The 24,954-nt window shown below is 37.3% G+C and overlaps 1 protein-coding gene across 1 annotated transcript in view; it reads left to right on the forward strand.

Annotated features, from left to right (window-relative positions):
* The first annotated feature begins 12,296 nt into the window (after positions 1 to 12,296).
* SORCS1 (sortilin related VPS10 domain containing receptor 1) overlaps positions 12,297 to 24,954 on the forward strand; it is a 660,265-nt gene continuing 647,607 nt past the window's right edge. Inside the window, exon 1 of the mRNA XM_067709470.1 lies at positions 12,297 to 12,393. The gene's annotated coding sequence lies outside the window, so the exon portion shown is untranslated. The remainder of the gene's footprint in view (positions 12,394 to 24,954) is intronic.

A 24,954-nucleotide genomic window follows, 5' to 3' on the forward strand; every position in this document is an offset into this window, starting at 1 on the left:
AGAGAAGAACCAAAAAAGTGGTGGAAAGTTGTACAAGACAAAATGTCAACTGTGTCCCTTTCAAGTCCTCTCTGGAAATCAAAAAATCTTGCAAAAGTCACAAGAAGGCACTGAGTTTCCTGTCAAGTTTATAGTTCTTAGGGAGAGGGAGTTCACACAGAGAAGCAGAAATGTAACGATTCACAATGCACAACCAGCAGTAACTCAGAAACGAAGTCACATGGTGCTTGGTTGAAATCTTAGAAAAGAACACATATATCCAATTGGTTGGGGTTTAAATTAACTTAAATTACTTCTAAATTATCATTGCCTTGGATACTTAGTGACAGTGAGGCCCTCATTGACCATCTGAATTACAACAATAAATAAGAAATTAAGAACATCCTATATAAGTACTTTGACACACTAACTTAAAAGGGGGCTAAAGAATAGTATCATCCCATCATCCAGCAAGTATGAGGCCCTTAGGGATGTGTATGTCAAAATATGTAGGATAAAAGGGAGCTCTCTAAATTGAAGACAGCCAACTATGCAATACCATAATTGGCAATGGTATAATAATAGCTAATAATTTTTGAGTCATATGTATATATATATATATATATAAAAACACATATATGTATGTATATATGTGTGTGTGTGTGTATATATATTCACAATAATCATTTGAAATAACTACTATGGATCTGCCAATCTTACATATCAGGAAATTAAAGTTCAGAAGGACAAAGTTACTTCCCTGAGGTCACACACCTAGTAAACAGCAGTGTCAGTGTTTAAAATAATGAAGTTTGATTCCAGAGTGCAAGTGACTAACGACTATGATAGTGCATCTCAATCTGTTACTACATCTGGTTAGATGGAAGCTCACAAACTTCAGGAGAGAAAGCATGATAAATAGAGGGGATATTTGGAGAAGGACTATGCAGATCAAAAAGAAAGGTCAAGGGTGACCTGAAAAAGCCATTCAGTGCTTCTCTTGTTCTGCCAAAAAATATATATATATATATCAGCCAAGAAATAAATCACATGTGTAAGTGACATTTGGTGTAATAGCCCTTTGAACAACTTCTGTGTCCTAGAAGGTCATCGGTTCCTGACTTTTCTCTTGTCCAGGATGAGAGTTGCTCTCTTTAGAAGAACTGAAAGAAATGCATGAAAAAAAAAAAGAAAAAGAAAATTTGGAAAATATTTATAATATCTGTATCTGTTTTGGAGGAGGAAAAAGGCAGGTAATTTTTAATTTTTTTTTTCAAATTTTGCCCCCGTTGGTCACTGTTAGCTCTAAAGGCACAGCCGCAGCCACAGGATCTTTTAATATTGTGGTAATTAATCCATGCTGTATAATGTCTCATTACTTCGATGTATGCTTATTGTGTATTGCCAAGATGCAATAAAAGAAAATTAAAATAACCAAGGAGGCATAATTTATGGCATTTTTTTCCTAAAGCATGATTTTAAATAGCATTCAGTCTGAGCAGCGTCATCCAAGGCATTTGGGGATTGCACATTGTACTATTAATAAATAGTTTGGGGAGGATGAATTGTGTTAGTAGTGACAATGCAAGTTAGATGTATATTTCATAGTGTGAAGAAATGGCTTCCTAGGGGAGGGTGTGAAACATCCTTCATTTGTCACTGCATGAACCCAAGTAGATTATGGGAAAGAGGTATTAGGAAAGAGGTATTGGGAAGGTGTCAGAAGATCTGGGAAGATAAGGATCAGGGGCCACCCTGCCCTCAAATTCAAGCATTTTTTTTAACATCTTTATTGGACTATAATTGCTTTACGATGGTGTGTTAGCTTCTGCTTTATAACAAAGTGAATCATCTATACATATACATATATCCCCATATCTCTTCCCTCTTTCGTCTCCCTCCCTCCCAGTCTTCCTCCCTCCCAGTCTCCCTCCCTCCCACCCTCCCTATCCCACCCCTCTAGGTGGCCACAAAGCACTGAGCTGAGCTGATCTCCCTGTGCTATGCGGCTGCTTCCCACTACCTATCTATTTTACATTTGGTAGTGTATATATGTCCATGCCACTCTCTCACTTTGTCCCAGCTTACCCTTCCCCCTCCCCGTGTCCTCAAGTCCATTCTCTAGTAGGTCTGTGTCTTTATTCCTGTCCTGCCCCTAGGTTCTTCATCACCATTTTTTTTTTTTTTTAGATTCCATATATATGTATTAGCATACGGTATTTGTTTTTCTCTTTCTGACTTACTTCACTCTGAAGACCTAAATAGACATTTCTGCAAAGAAGATATACAGATTGCCAACAAACACATGAAAGGATGCTCAACATCACTAATCATTAGAGAAATGCAAATCAAAGCTACAATGAGGTATCACCTCACACCAGTCAGAATGGCCATCATCAAAAAATCTACAAACAATAAATGCTGGAGAGGGTGTGGAGAAAAGGGAACCCTCTTGCACTGTTGGTGGGAATGTAAATTGATACAGCCACTATGGAGAACAGTATGGAGGTTCCTTAAAAAACTAAAAAAAAAAAAAAAATTCGAACGTTTTTTGACTGAAGAGGGAAGGATGACTGTACCAGACTGTGTGGGAGTGGGTGGTAAAGCCAACTTCCACTTCCCTCCTGCTCTCTGCAGAGTCATGGTCATGAAGTTCCTGTGGTGGATAAATTCATTCTCTGTCTCCAGCATGATTCTTATGGCTGGGGGGTCCCTTATAAACATAATGGCTTCATTTAAAGTCATGTCTGGATATCTGTTATGTGCAAACCGTATTTCCCCACATAGAGGGGAACAGTGCAGAGAACAGGAGAGTGGTGTGATATGTGGGTAAGAAAAAAATAACAGGAACCAGAGAGAATACATTTTCTTTCCAGAATTGCAAAGCTAAGAAAGATAAGGCACCTGAGACACAGGAAAGAAAACTCAGAAGACCAGTACTATGGAAAAGAAGGCACAAGCCCCTCAGAGGACAGACAGTAGTGCGGAATAGTGGCTGGCGGTGGGAGGGGAGCAGTCAATAGACTTAATGTAGCAGGAGCTGAGAGTAGCTGTAAACAGGGAGTGCACAACTGTGAGAAATATGCTCAGCTTGAGTAGATATTGCCAGTTTTCAAAGTAGTTATACTGATACCCTCCAAGTATAAGTATATGAGAATTTTGATCAAATATTCTAATAATAACTTGGTATTTTCCATCTTTAACATTTTGACATTTCTAATGATTCTTTAGTGCTATTTTATTATTGTTTTAATTTGCATTTCTCTGGTGATAAATAAAGCTGAGCACTTTTCATAGTTTCACTGGCCATTTGGATATCTTACTTTCTGATGTGTCTAATCATCTCTTCTATTTTTTCTACTGAACTATCTCTGTATTTTTCTTATTGAATTTTAGGAGTTAATAATAAACATGATTACTCTGTCCAAAATACCTCCCAAATCTTCTTACTCCATGCAGGGTGCATTTTCTCTCTTTTAATCTGAGTCTTTTAGTTAACCAACATTCTGAATTTTAGGATAGAAGAATTTATTATTTCCTTATTATTCTTTGTTTATCCTGTTTAAGAAAATCTAGTCAACCACAAAATAGTAAAGTTTCTCTCTGGTGCTTTCCTTTAAAGCTTCTATTTTTCCTTCTTAATGTAAGTTTGCAACTAACCTAGCAATTACTTTTTTATATGGTATGAGGTAGGAATCCAGATTCATTTTAGTCCAATATGAATATCTAATATTCATAGATTCATGCAGAGTTAGCATCAGTATGCAAAATACCATCCTTTCTCGCTTTTGTTATAAGTTAGGTTACAAGTAACTGTGGGTGAGTTTCCAGAAACTTTACTTCATTCCACTGTTTATTTTATCTATCCTGTACCAAGACCATGATGTATTACTATAGATTTTTAAAAGTCTTGATATCTGCAGTGTAAGTCCATCAGCTTTGTTCTTCTTCAGGACTATCTTGACAATACTTGGACTTTTACACTTCCATATAAATTTTTTAAAGAGCTTATTAATTTCTGGGAAAAGTACTAGAATTTTTATTGTAATTATATTGTATTTATAGGTTAATTTTGGAAGAACTGACATCTTTCCAATACGTAGTCTGCCTATCTATGAACAGGAACTATTTCTCGTTTTATTTTGGTCTTCTTTAATTTGTCTCATTTATGTTTCATAGTTTTCAGGGTAAATATCTTGCACAAGTATTAGGAGAGTTGTTCCTAAGTGACTGATTTTTAATACTAAAATAAAGTTGAAACTGGAATCAAACAAAATGACTGTCAATAGGAGAATAGATAAGCTTTGGTACATTCATACATAAAACCTAAACAGAAAAGTCTACATACTGTATGATAACAATTATATGACATCCTGAGAAAGGCAAAATTACAGCTATGCAAAAAGATCAGTGAGCTTTAGGGGCCTGTGCAACGGGGAGCAGGAGGAAAGGTTAAATAGATGAGTCACAGGGGCATTTTTAGGGTGGTGAAACTATTCTTTATAATTCTGTAATAGCAGATATATGACACCAGCAGATATATATTTGTCAATACCCATAGAATATTATAGCACAAAGATTAAACCTTAATGTATGCCAATATTAAATAGTCATTTCAGAAGTTGGGGATCCCATGACATAATAAAGAATGTGATATAAACTTCCCTCTTAAAATTGCTTTTGCTGCATCCCATAGGTTTTGGATCATCATGTTTTCATTTTCATTTGTCTCTAGGTGTGATAAAACAATGTAACTTTACTACACATGTGTGAACACCTTCACTGAAGAGTTTGGGGGGAAAGATGCTGATCTAAGTAACTTTTGAAATTAGTGGTATCTGTAACACTAAAAGCAAAAGAAACAGTATATAAGTAACATACTCTGGTTGAAAAAGCTGTTTCCCATGGGAGTATGATTCACAATTTGATACCACTATATATGTTTACTGGAATTAAAAAATTAATGAAATGGGTCGTGCATTTCTCACCAACAGTGAGAACCAAATTTCTAACTGTTGGAGTGGAAGTTGAAAGATAAGCAAGGTGGAGAAGCTAGAATGATCCATGTGGTAATGGATTTGTGTTGGAGAGCTCAGTATAAAGTCATGTTTAGATTAACATCAATACAAATGGTTGCATACAGAAATATCTATAGATGTGGGGTATATGAATGGGTTAGGATATACATATATTTCCTTGCTCTGTCAGCTGGGCTTAGAAACAACAACAAGCCCACAAAGCACCCCTTACTTGATTTCTGCTGCCATTCTCCAGTAAAAATAACCAGAACTCTTAAGAGAAAAGGCTTATTCTGGGACTGGGTAGGAAATATAAAGATCGCCTGGAGCATCTTTATAGTATCAGAAAGTGTAAAACCTATCAAAAACACACAATGATAGTAGTATGTCAAAAGGACATAGAAGCCAACTGAAAAAACTGTTCAATGGCCAAAGCTGAAACAATTGGGCAACAAGATAAAGTAGTTCTGGATTATAAGATTATAACCCCAAGTATAAAATAAATATCATGAGTCCATCCTGACATAAATGATTGAATAAATAAATAAATAGAAGAGAAGCAAATCTCCCAAGCAGAAGAATTCCAAATAATTTATATACATACTCTGTCCTCTCAAGAGGTGAGATACCTTTCTACTCTTTAAGTGTGGGCTGCACATAGTGACCTTCTTCCAAAATGTCCAGTATGGAAAGGAGGGAGGAGGAGGGGAGAACAACTTTACAGTGGAGAAACTGAAAAGACCTCAGCTAGGTGATCAAGGTCAACATCAACCATGATAGTCACGTTAATCATTGATGTAATTTGATGAAAATGACCCGTTACTTCCGTGTTCTTCTTTCTGCCCCCAACCCATAATCCCAGTCTAATCATGAGAAAAATATCATGCAATTTCCATTTGAGAGACATTCTACCTGACCAGAACTCCTCAAAATTGCTCAGGTCATAAAAACAAGGAAAGTGCAAGAAGTCTCACAGTTCAGAGAAACCTAAGAAGAAATGATAATTAAATGTAATGCAATGTCGTGTCCTGGATGGGATTCTAAAACAGAAAAAGCACATTAGGTTAAAAAGGAAAAAAAAAAAAAAAAAGGAAACTGAATAAGGTGTAGACTTTAGATAGCCATATCACTTAAGAATTGGCTCATTAATTGTAACAAATGTACTATACTAATGTAAGATGTTAAAAATAATAAGGGAAACTGGGTGTGGGATTTAGGAGAACTCTCTGTGCTATCTTCATAGTTGTTCGTTTTTTTGTTTGTTTTTGGTCTATCCAAAACTATTCTAAATTAAAAGTTTTCTTAAGGGAAATTGAGGATTTTTTATTTTTCTCATTATTCTTTGTTTTTAGACTGTTGAATAAAATACATATTTTCTATAATGACCTTGAATCCATTGACCTCATTAATTCACTTATTAAACTTAATCTTTTTTTAGATTTGGATTTTCTTGGTACAAAAATCAAGTCATTTGAGAATAATGAGAGTTTTATTTTCTCCATTTTTAAACCATGTGCTCTCCTTTCATTCGTTTGTCCTGTGACATTGGTTAGGACTTTCATTATAGTCTGCAATTTCCTGTCTTGTAATGTCCTTGTCAGATTTTGGAATCAAAGTTATCCTGGCCTCAGAAAAGGACAGTTAAGAATTTTCCCTGCATTTTTTTTTCTTTTTGGAAATGTCTGTTCAAGATTGATGATATCCTTTTCTTAAGTATTTTTTTTTAATTACCAATGAATTCATATGAATTTATAGTGTCTTTTTCAGTGGAGGTGTATTTTTTAAATAACACTCTCAAATTCAGTAGATTTAAGAATCTTCAGTTCTATTCATTTTACTATAAGGTTTGGTCAATTTCATTTTTTGAGTATTTTTTGTATCAATTTATTAATATATTGCATAAATTTTTCATAATATAAAGGTTTTTATTTTCTTTTTAATGCCTGTAGGATTAGAAGTGATGTTCCCTTTGGGGGGGGCTGGAAAGATGAAAAGTTAGTAAAGAATGAACATTGGCAATATAATGATAAATATAAAATTTGATTGAATATCTAAAACAACAAAAATGGCAAAATCTTGAGGGGACTATAACAGCATAAGCATGAGTAGCATATACTCTGACCATTGTAAACAGCAGCTTCTGCTACATGAGCAAAAAACCGGAAGACTTTGGATACATCCACATATAATGCTAGGTGTTATGACCAAACGCAATGTAGAATAAATCTCAAGTATTTAATAATATTTATAATCGTAACATGTAATGGCAGCTAGGTGCTAGTCATAAAATTTTAGTAATAGTAGGAGCCTTAGTAATCAGTCTTATGCCTCTTATAGTTGTAGTCAAAACTAAAATCAGGAAAGGAAATAGAAAAACCTAAAGTCACATTTCAACACTTCATAATGTTGCTCTTGAATAGCCCAGCTAGTTTGACTTTATTCAGTTCCCAAGAGAAAATCTTGAACTACTGTTGTCTAGTAGCTAATTACTCCCTTTGGGAGCACATACATCTTCCTTATTTTGCCTGACTCCCAGCACTGATAGTGTATGCCCAGTGGGGGAGATTAAGAATGAAAGAACAGTCCAATTGTGATTTTCTTTTTCCTATAGATTCTTGCTTCTTTTCCATTTAGAGAAGACCTTTCAGATACACACTACTATATAAAAAATAGATAACAAGGTCCTACTGTATAGCACAGGGAACTATATTCAATATTCGGTAATAAACCATAATGGAAAAGAAAAAAAGAAAGATTGAAGAAACAAAGGGAAGGGGGAAGAAAGGATGGAAATAATGTTATTAGACAAATATAGAAAAATGTGAATAGTAAAATCTGAACGTGAGTGAGGTGATATTCACTGCAAAAATGTTTGATCATCACTGTGTGTTTCCAAATAATTAAAGTGTTGTAAATGTTATTAGAGTGACTGGAAGAGATGTTTATAGTCAAAATTCAAATTTTATAAAAGAAAAAAATTTGAATATCAAAGATCTCAGCTTCCAGTTGTGGAAGAGAGCTAAAAATTAGCAAATTGAAATCAAAGAAAGTATAAAAATTGAAATGGAAATAAATAAAGTAGATACAACAGATATAATGAAATAGGGTATTTAAAAAAAAAAAAACTCAGTAGATAAATCAACAAAGCCAAAAGTTGGTTCTTAATAGATATTAAAGCAATAATAAAGCCCTAGAAACTCTGAGAAAGAGAGAGAAATGGAGAGAGTAACAGACAGAGACAGAGAAACAGAGACAGAGAAAATTAACAATAAATAGCAGATAACACAGAAGATTCTGCAGAAATTGCAAATAAAATGAAAAACTATGTGCAAATAACTTTTAAAACGCAGATTAAATGTACAGATTTATTTTGAAAAACACAAAAAGTGACAAGAAGAAATGGGAAATCTGAATAGTACTTTACTTGTTTAAAAATGTAAACCCATTGTATATTGTTGCCCCCTTTATCAAAGATAAGGTGACCATATGTGTGTGGGTTTATCTCTGGGATTTTTATCCTGTTCCATTGATCTATACTTCTGTTTTTGTGCCAGTACCATACAGTCTTGATTACTGTAGCTTTGTAGTATAGTCTGAAGTCAGGGAACCTGATTCCTCCAGCTCCATTTTTCTTTCTCAAGATTGCTTTGGCTATTCGGGGTATTTTGTGTTTCCATACAAATTGTGGAATTTTTTGTTCTAGTTCTGTGAAAAATGCCATTGGTAGTTTGATAGGGATGGCACTGAATCTGTAAATTGCTTTAGGTAGTATAGTCATTTTCACAATGTTGATTCTTGCAATCCAAGAACATGGTATATCTCTCCATCTGTTTGTATCATCTTTAATTTCTTTCATCAGTGTCTTATAGTTTTCTGCATAAAGGTCTTTTGTCTCCTTAGGTAAGTTTATTCCTAGGAATAAAATAGGAAAATTCCTATTTTATTCTTTTTGTTGAGTGGTAAATGGGAGTGTTTCCTTAATTTCTCTTTCAGATATTCCTCGTTAGTGTATAGGAATGCAACAGATTTCTGTGCATTAATTTTGTATCCTGCTACTTTACCAAATTCATTGATTAGCTCTAGTATTTTTGTAGTAGCATCTTTAGGATTTTGTATATACAGTTTCATGTCATCTGCAAACAGTGACAGTTTTACTTCTTCTTTACCGATATGGATTCCTTTTATAGATTTTTCTTCTCTAATTGCCATAGCTAAAACTTCAAAAACTATGTTGAATAATAATGGTGAGAGTGGGCAACCTTATCTTGTTCCTGATCTTAGAGAAAATGGTTTCAATTTTTCACCATTGAGAGCGATGCTGGCCATGGGTTTGTCATATACAGCCTTTATTATGTTGAGGTAGGCTCCCTCTATGCCTACTTTCTGGAGAGCTTTTATAAATGAATGTTGAATTTTGTTGAAAGCTTTTTCTGCATCTACTGAGATTATCATATGGTTTCTATCCTTCAGTTTGTTAGTATGGTGCATCACATGTACAATGGAGAAAAGACAGCCTCTTCAATAAGTGGTGCTGGGAAAACTGGACAGCTACATGTAAAAGGGTGAAATTGGAACACTTCCTAACACCGTACACAAAAATAAACTCAAAATGGATTAAAGACCTAAATGTAAGGCCAGACACTATAAAACTCTTAGAGGAAAACATAGGCAGAACACTCTATGACATAAATCACAGCAAGATCCTTTTTGACCCACCTCCTAGAGAAATGGAAATAAAAACAAAAATAACAAATGGGACCTAATGAAACTTAAAAGCTTTTGCACAGCAAAGGAAACCGTAATCAAGATTTAAAGGCAACCCTCAGAATGGGAGAAAATATTTGCAAATGAAGCAACTGACAAAGGATTAATCTCTAAAATATAAAAGCAGCTCATGCAGCTCAATATCAAAAAAACAAGCAACCCAATCCAAAAATGGGCAGAAGACCTAAATAGACATTTCTCCAAAGAAGATACACAAATGGCCAACAAACACATGAAAGGATGCTCAACATCACTAATCATTAGAGAAATACAAATCAAAACTACAGTGAGGAATCACCTCACACTGGTTAGAATGGCCATCATCAAAAAATCTAGAAACAGTAAATGCTAGAGAGGATGTGGAGAAAAGCAAGCCCTCTTGCACTGTTGGTGGGAATGTAAATTGATACAGCCACTATGGAGAACAGTATGGAGGAAATTTACTCATGAGTAACTGAGTAAATATGAACTATGTACATAAGATACTTTACTGTGCATCTTCACTTAAATGAATGAAAGAAGGAAGTAGGAATGTATAAACAAATGAATGAGTGAATGAAGCATGTGCTATGCTACCTCATCTTGTATATACTAAGCATTTGACCAGAACCTGTCAAGAATGCATGATAGGAGCTCTCCATAATGTGCTGAGTATCATGATGTCCATTTTACTGTGAAGGAGGTGAACAAAACGCAAATGACCACGGGATCCACTCATTCTACCATATACTACCTCTCAGACATCCCCTGCTAATGGAGTATTGAAATAACCTTATTAAAGTTTATCTAAGGCACCAGATGAGGATGACCCTCTGAGGGGTTGAGGTGTTGTTCTTTAAAATTTGTTTTATACTTTGAAACAACAGTCATTTTGTGGGGTAGTTCCCCAAATAGGTAAAAAATGTGAGTGAGAAAATCAGAAGGTGGATTTAGTAATGGATCCACCTACCATCACTCTCAAAGATACATCTGGGGACCCTGTTCTCCATTGTATTAGTTCGGCTTTCCAAGATGAGGATGCTTCTGCTAAGAAACAAAACAAAAGTTCTATTAAACCTGAGAATATAGATGCTCTTGGTCATTTGGTCTCTTACTGTGTTATATAAGCAGGAGAAGAAAGAAGTTGCTATTCTGGTAGTGGTAATCTTCTCAATTATGAGATCTGGTTGCTGCTAGATAATGGATAGGAAGAGATGTCTGTAATTTAGGGTAGTTACTGGGATATATTTTGGTACTTCTATCCCCAGTAATAGCCCAGAATGGGCAATTACAACCAGAGCTTAACAAGGGCATGATAAATAGATCAGACCTTGCAGGGATACACATCTGGTTTATGCCACAGGATACTAAATCCAGAGCAGCCAAAGTGCAGGACAAGTTTGAAGGGGATTTTAGAATGTTCGGTAGAGGAGGGAGTGTTGAATAGCAGTGGGTTCCCTAGCAACAAGTGCAGCAGCAGAAACTATATTCTCTGTCTCTGTTTCCATCTCTGTCTCTCTCTCTCAAATGTAATAGGCCATACATCATTAAAGTATCAATGACAAGATGAGCCAAATTGAATATGCTGCTGAGCGGATGCATGGTGCAGAAGAGCAGACACTGTGCTGCCCAGCATCTATGCTGCTTGAACCATGCTCTCCTCCAGCTACCCTCATACACAACTCTGTGCTTGAAAGTATTCTCTGGTCACTTCTGCCAGCTCTGCCTACATGTCAAGTATGCTGAACATTCCAGAGAGTCAGTACCACCTGGGAGCAACCTTCAACAAATGAGGAATGGATAGTAAGATACAAATGCTCTCTCATTCGTTGGGTGTGATAACTCTGAGACACATGTATTACACTGGCTTCAGGAGTTGTCCAGAAGTATTAAGACTTGTACACCCAATGGTACCTTGCTTGACATGGCCTCTTCTATTAACTGCCTCCACTTACCTATAGCTTATCCCCACTTACCTACCACTGTGTCTTAGGATCACCTCTCAAATAAAATCCCTACGTCAAAGTTGGCTTCTGGAAGGACACTAAACAGAGTTCTACATACAATATTGCCTGACATTTTTAAACACAAGAAAAGAGTATGTGTCATTAAACATGTTTATCTTGCCTTTTGGGGCAACTGTTGATTAAAAAAAAAAAAAAGGCGCAAAGCACTGAATTTAGAAGATAGGGAATATAGGGAATAAAGCCCCAGCTTTAGTTACAGAGTGATCTTGAAAAATTCATATAACATCTCTGGATATCATTTCCTTCCACTATGAAATGAACTCTTGATGCAAAACTGGTATTCTATAATTCAGTTCTTTTCATCATTCTACTGAAATCTTACGGTTTTTTGTTGTTGTTTCCACACTCTTTCCTCTGTTTCTCTCAGGCATGGCCTCTGCACCACATCATTTTCAAATACATTATACAAATTGTATTTTTGTCTGGTTACTATGGTGATCAGTGCAACTCAAATCCTCAGATAGAAGTGCTGAATTTTGTTCTCATCAAAAATAATACTTATTGTTCCTGTTGTATCTTGTAGGGAGTGGAGAAACCTATGAACTGGCGGCTGCTGGTACTTGAGCATCTGAACATATGCTGAAACCCCCTGCAGTAAGAGGAGAGGCAGAGAAGAAAGAGTACAGGTTAGTAGTACCCTTAATAATTGGAAAATAAGGTTGTACAAAGGATCAGTGATTTTCTGTAACTCTGGGGGAATCTACCTCTTTACTTAATTTTAGCAATGGACCAATTAACTAGATGGTGAGTTTGGACTACTGGAAGATAAAAGGTCGTTTGAAAGCTGCAATTAAATTTCAGACTAGTCAATTTTTCATAGGCATAATACTTTAAGTGGCAAATGATAGGCACACATGAATTTTCCTCTATCAGTATCTCTGACTCCAACCTGAAATGCTTTCCCCTAATTTTTCACAATGTAAATGGAACCGCTATACTTCCTAAAAAAGAGAGGTGTTAGTCTTCTGAGGTTACAAAGTGGCTGCCCTCAGGCTGGATATAGGCCATATATGGGTTTTTTAATTAGGGTGACCAAGAGTTCCAGTTTTCCCTGGATGCAGGACTTTCAGTTTTAAAACTGGGACTGTCCCAGGCAAATCAGGATGAGTTGGTCACTCTATTTGTTTTTCTTTGAACTACACAGTATTTTAAAAAATATATCTTGAATCAATATCCCACATATAAAAACTGAGAAATTCTACATAGTTATTTAGAATTTGAATTTCTCTTGTAAAACCATACCTGGCAACATTGGGTCTTCAAAGCCTCGTATCAACGAGTATTTGAATAGCAGCTGTTGTTTTCATAGGTGAGGCTTAAGCTCTCCAGTTTGTCACTATCCCCACCTCTCCCTATTATCTCCCACCAATGTGGCCAGGACATTATATTTTCTCTGCTGTTATTTTTCTTATCCTTGCCTAACTTTACCTATTTATATTACCTGCCTTGCCCCTAGGTGTTTTTAAGATCACAACCCATGTTTTTCAAAGTCTTTTTTCTTTTTTCTTTTTTTTTTTTGCCATAAAGGCCCATCCTCCAGCTGCATTCAAAGAACACATTCTTATCTTTAAAGACAATTCAACCATGCTTTGACGTACTCTAAAATTTGAATCAATTATTTCCTTTTCTACCTTTCCTCTCTGCACATCAATAGAGCATTCATCGCATGATTGTTCATTTATTTATAAGTGTTTCTATTCCTTAGGAGACCGTGACACAGAGAAAGAGACAGAGACAGAAAGACAAAGAGAGACAGAGATAGAGTGAGAAATAAACATTTACTGTATCATCAGTTTAAGTATAAAATTTGCAAACTGTGAGTTGAAGTAGGGAGGTTATGTGGAGTAAGCATTGAAGAATGAAAAGAACTCATTTAGAAAGGTTCTGCTGATGAGAATTTAAATTTGTAACAACACTTGGGAAAGCAGAGTAAGGAAGAAAAGTCTATGCTCCTAATGACCCATCAATTTCACTTCTCAACATCTACCTTAGAGAAACGCAACTGCGACTCAAAAGGCATGCACGGTGATGTTCCTTTTAGCATTTATTCAAATTGTGAAGATTTGGAATAGTTAAATAAATTGTGGTGTTTCTATTATGAAATATTATACAGAATTCAAAGAATAAAATAGATATTTACCTTCTTTTTAAAATCTTCAAAACTCAGCAATTTAAAAAAGCAGAACAAAATATGCAGCACCAAAATATTACATATACACAAATAAACCTGAAACCATATGTGTAAGTACGTTAGGACATGTATTCAAAAAGAGTCTGGAAGGAAACACACCAAGCTGGTAACAATGAGTATGTCTGGGACGGGACAAAGGTTTTAATGTCATGAGGGGGCTTAGGCTATTATCTTTTTTTTAAGAGGGAGAATTCAAAATGTAGAAAATATAGAAAAAAAGGAAATAGCAAGCATTCATATTACTATCACTGATAATCACCCACAGTTAACTGTTGCTTTTTACTTCCACTTTATCGTTCGTAAAAATAATGCATGTTTATTATAAAGATCTCAAACAGTGTGGAACACCACAAATAAGTGAAAATAGCATCCCATAGCACACAACTCAGAAAATAAGTATATTTTATATTAGGTGGACATCATTCCAAAAAGTTTTCTTAAGAGTATAGAGACACCTAGATATATATACAGAATTATTTTCTAAGTATGTCCCCATAATGTAAATTGATGCTCTTTTTAATAAAAAGTGCTAATATCAATTTAATTTAAATTAACAGGGGAGAGTAAACTAAAACAGGTCTTGAATTTATAGCATGTGATGCATTACCACAGAGATATCATTTCCTAAACTGTAGCTTAAAGTCTAAGGAATAAAAGATTAAGAAAAAAATGAGGATAAAAACATAATGTGTTTCTTTAACTTTGTGTTTGTTTAATGTAATATCCATTCACTCCTACTGTGAGAGATGAGGATAATAGACTACTCATCTTCCCTTTTTACCTTCCGATGTTTTAAGTTGCACTATTACTTTACACTGTCAATTTTGTCTGTTCTGTAAGTATAATTTGATATAGTTTTACATATAAATTTATTAACTACCCACCATCAGTCTTTTTGCACAGTTTATCCATTCCTGAGAGATTTTTAAAACATCTTAAATCATAAGATTTGATCATTAGAAATTTTTTAATTCAGGAAGGATTTATGGGTGTTTTATTCCCTGAGATATTTCATGTTTGAGAATACCTGCCTATTGACTTTGTATTTGAATGTCCTTGGATTACACTTTCTTATCTTCAGAACATTGTTGCTGTAGAGAAATCTGAAGCCCATCTGAATATATTTTTTTTAACCTGTGAATGTTGTTGTTTTTTTTCTTCTTTTGATGCCTGAAGTGTCTTTCTTTATTCTTGATGCTCAATAGCTTACTGGTAGCTTGAATGTTTTGTATCAAATTTTCATGGACTGTTTCACAGTCTTTCAATATTTGGACACACCATATGCAATATTTGGATACAGTTTTCATTCAGCAGTGATATGTTTTATTAAATAGTTAAATGAATTTTCTGTTTTATATTTACTCAAATACTCCAGTTATTCTTGCACTGGAATGTGTTTATCAATTATCAGTTTATCAGTGATCAGTTCTTGTTTTAATGAGTTAAAATCATTTTTATGTAGTAACATAAAATGAAAAATATATTAATAATTTTCCTTTGTTCCTTGAAATACATTTTTCTGTTTAGATCTGCATGTCCTTTTCTTCTTTCTTTTTCTTTCAGTTAGGTTGCTTGATATAGGGAATCCTTGGAAATTATATCAGTTCCGCATTTCACTGTATCACCCTGAAGTCTCACCATTTGTCAGAGACAGCCTATTTGTTCCCTTTTTCACCAGTTAGCAATTCTCTTAAGTCAAAAAAAGGTGAAACTTATAAATATTTAATTGTGCTTCTTTCCCAATTGGGTGTACTAGTAAGAATTCTCAGAATTTTGTTGACACACTAAGAATGTTTGTGATGGTGGGGATCCAAGTAAGAATCAAAGTCTTGCTGTAGCGCTCTGCTTTTTTTTTTTTTTTCCCACATCTTTATTGGAGTATAATTGCTTTACAATGGTGTGTTAGTTTCTGCTTTATAACAAAGTGAATCAGTTATACATACACATATGTTCCCATATCTCTTCCCTCTTGCGTCTCCCTCCCTCCCACCCTCCCTATCCCACCCCTCAAGGCCGTCACAAAGCACCGAGCTGATCTCCCTGTGCTATGCAGCTGCTTCCCACTAGCGATCTACCTTACGTTTGGTAGTGTATGAAGACTGTCAATTTCAGTTCTAAAACCTAGATTCATGAGACTCATTTGGGACTTTATTTTTTTAATGCAAATACCTAGGTCTGAGCTCTCAGAAATTGGATCTGGGGTGAGACGTGAGCATCCTCATTTTTTTACTTAAGAAATTCTAATAAGCAGACAAGTTTTAGAACTACTACATCATTCTCTGCTTCCCTCTTTGTTTGACTGCTATTAGTAATTACTTTTTAGGGAGTGGAGTTCATTTTTTCTCAGTTAATTAAGGGTAAGAATCTGAGAGACAGTGTCAGTTCACTCTCTCAACATTGCAACAGACTGCATTTTGCAGAATAGGCTATCTCTGTATCAGTCGATCCCCAGTCTCGGAGTCCTATGACCAATAGTTTTTTTTGTTTTTTTTTTAACATCCTACATGAAACATCCAACACAGATGTTCCTGACTGTGTAACTCTCCTGAGCAGTCAGAGACCACAGCTAGCCAGGTTATGGTTCTCCCATGTTCACCACACGGTTTGGAAATTATGCCGTCATCATCCAGCTGGCAGATGGGGGAGCAAAGAGGTGACAGAGAAAGCAAACCGCTCCTCACTGCCACTGCCTGGAAGAGATCTTATGTGAAGTGAATAAGATGCACAGCAATGGCCCATGAAGACGACCAGCCGGTCCCGACCACATAGGCTCACTAATATTTGTGTAGTTTTCCGTAGCAAATATGCATGTATTATTTGCTACAACTATATTCAGTTTCCAAAATAAGGAGGAAATTAAATAACTTTGACAAAGAGATCTGGCAACGAAGAGATCAGGCTGCTTAGAGAAGAGAGAGTTTTCTGAATGGTGGATTCTTTCCAAAAGAATGGTGGATTGGGGAGAATAAACAAACCCCCCAAAAAGAGAATGCAGACTTCCAGGCAGAGGAGCTTAGACTGGGAAGGACTGGCAGCAACGGCCGCAGAGTTTCCTGGCCGGGGGCGGAGGCACTACACATGGAACCGACGCGAGTCAACGTGCAGGTGGTTAGACAAGATCCTTGCCAAATTCCCCAAAGATACCCGAAACTCGTATATAGTTAGATGCCGTAGCTCTTCTTGTCCCAGTTTGTTCATGACTTCCCATCAGAACAGATAAGTTGAAACTGTTTTCTGTGCTCCCAAATCATTTCTTTGACCTTCAGGTACAAAATTAGGGAGACAAGAATGTTTACAGGAAAATAAAAAAGCATCAAGAAAGCAAACCCCATATCCTGACAACAGTCTCCATTTTTTTTTTTTTTTTTGGTGGAAAAAGTGATAATAAAACTAGATAAATGGGGTCTACAGAATCTGGGAGGGAAGAATGGCTTTGCTTCCTGCAGATGTTTAGAATAAAACTGTCTGCTAAAACAGAGCGCCACTGACTTCTCTCCCCCACAAATTCCCAGGGCCCCCATCTAATAGGAAACTGGTGAGGTTGCAGTCTGCAGCTGAATAACCTCGCAATCCCTGTTCTCATTCCTCCCTGCCCTGTACTAATCTTTCAGAAACACTAGGTGGGATGGTTCCCTGAAGTGTGGTACTGTGTCTGTAGGCTGGGCTCCAGCTCTGAGCACAAATTCTAGCACCGTTCTTGGTACATAGTAGGGGTTAGTGATATGAATAAATGCATGTTCACCTACTTTGCCTTCTGGTAAATATTCTAAAAAGACTGTATAATAGAAATGCCTTGGAGTCCAGAGAACTGAGTCCTAATTTCTATTCTGCCTCTAACTTATAATGTGACCTGGAATTACTCTGAGAGTTTTGCAACGTGAAGAAACAGCTGGTCTCCAAGTTTCCTAAAAACCTAACATTTTGTTGTTGTTTGTTTGCCAGTCTTCTAATTAGTCTGTGTCGGAGTTTACAGACGAAAAAAAGAAGAAAATTAGAAAAAAAATAGTCAAATTTTACTAATGGAACTGATAAAAATAAAATGGTTTCAACCAGTGCCTTTATATTACATGACCTTCCAGTAGTCATGTAATGAAAAAACGAAAAATGTCCCATCCCACCTTCTCTATGAAATTGAGCATACAGAGCACACATTCCCATTAACTGGGATGCCAAGTGTGAAATTAATTCATGTTGCCCACATAAGTCAAGGAAAAGAGAAAGAAAAGCTAATGCCTCAATATTTGTTAGCTTGTAAACACCAGAAGACACTATTATAATTTCATGGAGTGGCCACATTAATTCGTCCATACATTGTCCTCCAAAATTATTATTCCTGCCAAAAGGTTCATCAAGATAGGAATACTGGGGCTTCCCTGGTGGCACAGTGGCTAAGAATCCTCCTGCCAAGGCAGGGGACACGGGTTCGATCCCTGGTCTGGGAAGATCCCACATGCCACGGAGCAACTAAGCCCGTGAGCCACAACTACTGAGCCTGCGCTCCAGAGCCCACGAGCCACAACTCCTGAAGCCCGGACGCCTAGAGCGTGTGCTCTGCAACAAGAGAAGCCACCGCAATGAGAAGCCTGCGCACTGCAATGAAGAGTAGCCCCCGCTCACTGCAACTAGAGAAAGCCCATGAGCATCAATGAAGACCCAACACAGCCAAAAATAAATAAATAAAATAATTTTTTTAAAAAAGATAGGAATACTAATATTTTTCAGGAAATATGTGACAGTGTTAATCTGGAAAATAAAGTGCCAATTGGCCTTAATTGCATGTATAATCTCAAAATGATCAGTGCATATAAATTCCTAAAACAAAATGTCTGAGCAACACCTGATAGTCAAAAATATTTAGTGAAATGATTCACCACTTGAGATTACAAAATCTTCTCTGAAAAGGACAGCTCAATATGTTTCAATGAGGTGAATTGACCTTCCTACATTCATGGTAGTTTTCTTTTCCTATTTGAGTAATGTTTAATGTCTGCAATACTGACTTTAACTTATTTCCATTATCACTATTATAAACAACCTTGAAATATTCATGTTTTGTACTCAGTTGCAGTTAAGTATCACAAATGGAATACTAGGGGGTGATGTGCTATCTCCTGGGTACCCTGCCACCAAAAGTAGCCAATATAGTAACAATATTATGATGAATACCTTGAGGATTATTAATAATCAGATTAGCTACTTGTTTGATTGCTATGACAGATGTGTTTAGTATCCATGTACAGAAGTAACTAAATGTGGGTTGCTGCTTAGAAAAATACAAAAATCATAGCAGCTGAAGTTGTTATTCTTAATATCATGTGATCCTTTCGGTCTACTTTTTATCCTAGAGTCAGATGCCAGTGAAATTAGGAAGGAGATAAGGTTATCAGCATTTCCCAAATTCTCCTTTCAAAGCTGCTCCATGTGCTATCACGTTCAGACATGTCACAGCCAAATCTTACCTTCATGTTGTGTTTTGGACAGCCAGAGAGGACCCACATACAGTCCAGGCCTCTGCAGTTGGTATCCACATACAGGACATCACACATTCCTCCACATCTGCTCTTTCTGCCTTTGGTTCTGTGTACACTCATTGCCGTCTTCTCTTCGATGGAGGTCAATGGAAAAGAGCTGGTGGATTTCATGAAGAGTGTTAGTTATCCTGCTCTTTCATTTCCAGTGATGAGAAAAAAGGTAGTGAAAATGTCTTTCACTTCCTCCATGACTCCACACTTCACTCTATTTTTCTACAAGAGAGTGACTTATCTGCCTGGGAAAATTCAATCACCTGACCTTTAATTCCCTGCCTGAAGGGAACAACACGCTTCTCTACAGCACCAAGGAAAACCGTCCTTTCCTGACTCTACACAGACTTTTGTCTTCTAAACTCCACATTGACACTACTTGGACCACAGACTGCTGGGGCTCCCATTAAAATAGCTTCCTCACCGTCTCTCTTAACCAGTCTCTCCTCAGGGACCAAAACTGACTGACTGGACAGGGTATGCATCCTCCTCTTTTTCTCCATCCCTCCGGTATCAGCTAACAATCAAGTATCTTCCTGCCCAAATCAAAACTTAATGAAACAAAATCTATGCATTTCCGTTTATGCAGTTGGGTACCCTCAGGAGTCATTTCTCCACAGTTTGTTTTTTTTCAAACAGCACAACTCTGGATCCCATTCCAGGTCACTCAAGAGTCCCTGCTAAATGAGAACTAACGGAGATAAAGCTGATGGAGTTTGCTGGCCCTGTCCAAAGTCCTCCCTGCTGTGACTTTAGCAAATAAACTTTTGCTTTTTAGGAAGTCATCACCTTGGCAGAGGGTAGCCCTGTATTTCTCTGTGACTTAAGCAATGCCATTACTGCCTAGAGAATGGAGGGAGAAGGGATTTACTGCTCAGAAGATTTCTTAATGAGTCATTGGCCTCAGCAGAGGTGCTTTTCCTTAATTTATAGGGGAAGTGATCAATCACAGGGAAATACATCCTGCTCATTCCAGTGAGCCATTGGCCTCCTGCCAGCTCATCCCACTGAACTACAGGGTCTGGGACAAGGGTGTGAGGGACAGTCTTTCTCTGCCAGTGGTTTTCAGGGCACAGTTAGGAGGTTTTTTTTGTTTGTTTTGTTTTGTTTTTGCGGTATGTGGGCCTCTCACTGTTGTGGCCTCTCCCGTTGTGGAGCACAGGCTCCGGACGCGCAGGCTCAGCGTCCATGGCTCACGGGCCCAGCCGCTCAGCGGCATGTGGGATCTTCCCGAACCTGGGCATGAACCCGTGTCCCCTGCATCGGCAGGCGGACTCTCAACCACTGCGCCACCAGGGAAGCCCAGTTAGGAGTTTTGTCATTGCATCAGAGGCCCCAAAGCGTGTAACGAAACTGAGACTTGGAAAACAGTTGTGTGGGATGATATATGAGGGGAGAAGAGGTTTATATTACGTGTGGTTACTGAAAGAAAGAAGCTTCTAGCTCTTCCTGGAAGCATAAATGACCTTTATGACAGGGATCATCTGTAAGACTTGGAAACCTGAGGCTGATGGTCAAACTAAGAGATGTACAACGATGTACAATGAGCATTGAGTTATCAAACACCTGAGCCTTTCCTTTTCAGAATAAGGGGAAAGGGCAGGAGGAAGGTTGGAGGAAACAGGAAAGCAAGAGGAAGGACAGGAGGAATGAAAGAAAAAAGAAATTGAACACTTCAAATCAGGGAACCCAAAGAGACAGAGGAAGTTGAAATCAAGAGTCATAATGTGTCTAAATTGCTCAGCAGTCTGGCAAACTTGGCTCAAATCTAATGTCATTCTTTTTTTTTTTTAATATTTATTTATTTTTTGGCTGCGTTGGGTCTTAGTTGTGGCACACGGGCTCCTCTCTAGCTGTGGCCGCATGGGTTTTCTCTCTGTAGTTGTGGTGCGCGGGCTCCAGGGCACGTGAACTCTGTAGTTTGCTGCACGCGCGATCTCTCGTTGAGATGCACAAGCTCAGTTGTTGTGGCACGTGGGCTTAGTTGCCCCGTGGGCTTAGTTGCCCCGTAGCATGTGGGATCTTAGTTTCCCGACCAGGGATCGAACCCATGTCCGCTGCATTGGAAGGCGGATTCTTTACCACTGGACCACCAGGGAAGTCCCTCTAATGTCATTCTTATTTTCAAATGTGCAGTATCGTTAAGAGATAGCCGTTCCTCTCTCTGTCATTTGTAGAAATGAAAAAAATCCCAGACATCAGGGCAGCTCAGCAGACATTCCATATCACACTGGCCTGAGCTCCATCTGGTTCTTTGGACCACACAGAGGCAGCTTTTGGGTCGCTGCTTCCTGACCCACAGGTCCTATCAGTGAGCTCCTTGCCCTCTGGAGAGAAGGAAGGCTTTGGCCAGTAGGAGCAAATGAGAGCGATTTTGCTCTACTGCTTTTTACCAAGGCATTGGTATAAGGGCCTCTGTAGCTCAACTTATGAAATAACCCACCCTCCCCATGTAGTTTTGTTTCTTTCACTCAAGGCTCACATAGGTGAATCCATCTATCTCTCTCCCAATGCAGTCTGCACTCAGTGACATCATTTACACTGAGATGTCAGTGGATTATCCCTTCATCTGTGTTTAAACCCTAAGTCTAAAAGCATTAATTGCTAAAAGTGGAATTTAGTTTCAATCTAGCCTTTTGAGGAGTCTGTAGTCATCTGGAATCCAGGGAAATCACCCTTGGTGTGGTCTCTAAGATCCTAATTGATCTTGCCTCTTCCCAGGTCTCTGACCTATATTCTACTACTATGATGTTTCTTTCTCCTCTCTAACCATCATTCCATCGGCACAGGGTCTTTTTACATGTTCTTCTTTCATCTGGAACTCTCTTCTGCTGCTCTTCACATAGTAAAATCCAGCGTAGCCTTTACGTCTCAGCTCAAATGTCACTCCTTCATGGAAGACTTCCTTGCCTCCCCAGACTGGGTCATGCCTCCCTACTATTGGTGCTCAAATCACCGTGCACCACTCCCCTATAGCATTTATCATTTGTTTCTTATTGGTATCGTTCCATCAATGGACATCTTTTCCCCTGCACTGTAAATAAAAAGTCTGGAAGTTTGTATGCATTTTTTAGTATTGTTTTCTCAGTACTAAATGAAAATCTAAGGGGATGATATCAAGACAGAAAGGAAAGCTAGTCTAAAGGCCCTAAGGTATGAACAAGGTTGGCATGTCCCCAGCTAACAGAAGATGGAGAAATAGCAGAAGATGAGATCAAGGAGGAAGACAGGGACAGATCATGTAGAAACTTCAAAATCTAGTTCCAGTTTTTCTGCTAAACAGATGAGAAAACAGTGGAGAAGAATTTATATATATATATATATATATATATATATATATATATATTTGTTTTGTTTTACTTTTAATTTGCAAAAATACTATCGATTTCCTGTATACCTTTAAAGCAGCTTTCCATAATGAAAACAGCTTTACAAGTACATTATTAAAATCAAGAAATCAACATTGATATAGTACCACTAACTAAACTACTGACTGGATTTCATCAGTTTTTACATGCAGTGTGTGTGCATGTCTGTCTGTCTGTATAGTACTATGAAATCACATCACATGTATAGATTTATATAACTAGCACCACAGTTAGGATATAGAACAATTCCATCACCACAAAGAAACTACCTCATGTTACCCTTTTATAGTCCCAATTACTGATCTTCTGTCTATCACTATAATTTTGTCATGTCTGGAGTGTTATATAAATGGAGTCATATACCATGTCACTTGTGCAATTGGCTATTTTTGTTCAGCATAATGCCTTTGTTTATAGTCGTCTTGCAGAGATGAAACAGGCACCCAATGCAACATTTGGTTTGAATGTCAAACTTTGATTTGGATGCTACACATTCACCAAGAGTGTATGGAAGTGTTTATTACTTGCATAATGAGGCTTTCTGGTGAGAGCAGAGTATTCTCCCAATCAGGTACCAAAATGTCTACAGAAAAAAGGGGAGGGGCAACTATCTTTGTCTTTTGTTGTGATCAGGGAGTGGCACTGTGGTGAGGGTTTTACATGCCCAACTGTGTTCTGTCTGGATGCAGAATTGTATCGATATGATAGTCCCAAAAAACACAGATATCTGGACATCTACTGTGTGCCAAGGACTGTCCTTGATGTTGGAGACTAGAGATGATGGAGATGCTAAACTTGCTCTTAGTGAGCAGACAGATTTGTATGCTCAAATTTGGGCATTATAAGCAGCTTAAATGAAATAACTAACTAGACATATGTTATAAAATAGTTTTCTCTGTGCTGTGAGGATATTTGACTGAGTCCCAATCAACTCTGCACCCCCCAAAGTGCCTGAAACTTAATCTGTTTTTTGTTAAAATAAACATTTTGTTGGGAGGACAAAGCAAAAATACTTGAAAAACTTGAACAATATTATGAAGATACAATAAAAATGCAGTCCTTAATTCAGAACTGATAACAAATATTCATTTACCTGAATTCCATTTTTGAAGGCAATATAAGAAATAGATTTCCTATTTCCCTTTTTTTCTTTTTACAGACCTTGCAACTTTATGGGAAGGCACCAAAAACAAGTACTGAAAACATTCTAGAACATTTAGAAAGAACATACGAATACACAGGAAGACAAAGTGCATGTGGTGGGAAGGTTAGGGGATGTAGAATGCTCTTTCTTCAGTATTTTGCAGTAGTTTAACTTATTCTTTGGGAAGCAAGCAACCCTGGATTATGGCTGGTAAGGGGAAACGGTGTGGTTGTGGTTAGGCTACAGACAGTGAGATCCAAAAAGCAACAGGTGTTTGCTTTGAATGTATTTATGTTATTAAACAGCCATGATTTTTGGCCTACTGGAACGTTTTGAAAAGATTCTGCTCCGGCCATTAATAATCATAACATCTCACTGGCCATCAGAAAGCCATTCCTCTCTTGCTTCAACCCTTCAGTTAAAATGGATAGTTTTTGCCTTCAGATTTCTATCTTGGAATACTTAATGGTTTTAAACATTTCGTTAGCTATCCTCTATAAAATATATTTTTCTTTTAAATCTTAAAAAAATGTTTTCTATTTTATTTCATGACAACTGCTAGGAGGGACAATTGGAGTCATTTGGATAGTGTGTTCTGCTCTACTGTCCACTTTAAAATGTCCCTAGTGTCCCTAGATAGTGTTCCTAGATAGTAAATTATCAGTTTTCTCTTCTATGGATTTTAGCATTTCTCCATCAAGTAATTTATTACTAATTCCAACCACATGTTTAGGGTCTAATGGCCCTATTTTGTTTCCTGCTAGTTCCCAAATAATCCCCTTGGCTTACAATTCTATCTTCTGTTCCTCTAACCATCTCTCATATCCAACAAGCAAAGCTATAGTCCAACCTGTGAGACTCTGGGATGCAGACGATAGTCATCTAGCTTTCTTCTTCCGTGAAACTGCCCACCTTACCTTGGGGAAAGTTTGGGCAGCCTGGCAGTAGAGAAAGGAAAGCAG

The sequence above is a fragment of the Pseudorca crassidens genome, chromosome 16 (genome assembly GCF_039906515.1).
Source record: "Pseudorca crassidens isolate mPseCra1 chromosome 16, mPseCra1.hap1, whole genome shotgun sequence".
Classification (NCBI taxonomy): domain Eukaryota; kingdom Metazoa; phylum Chordata; class Mammalia; order Artiodactyla; family Delphinidae; genus Pseudorca; species Pseudorca crassidens.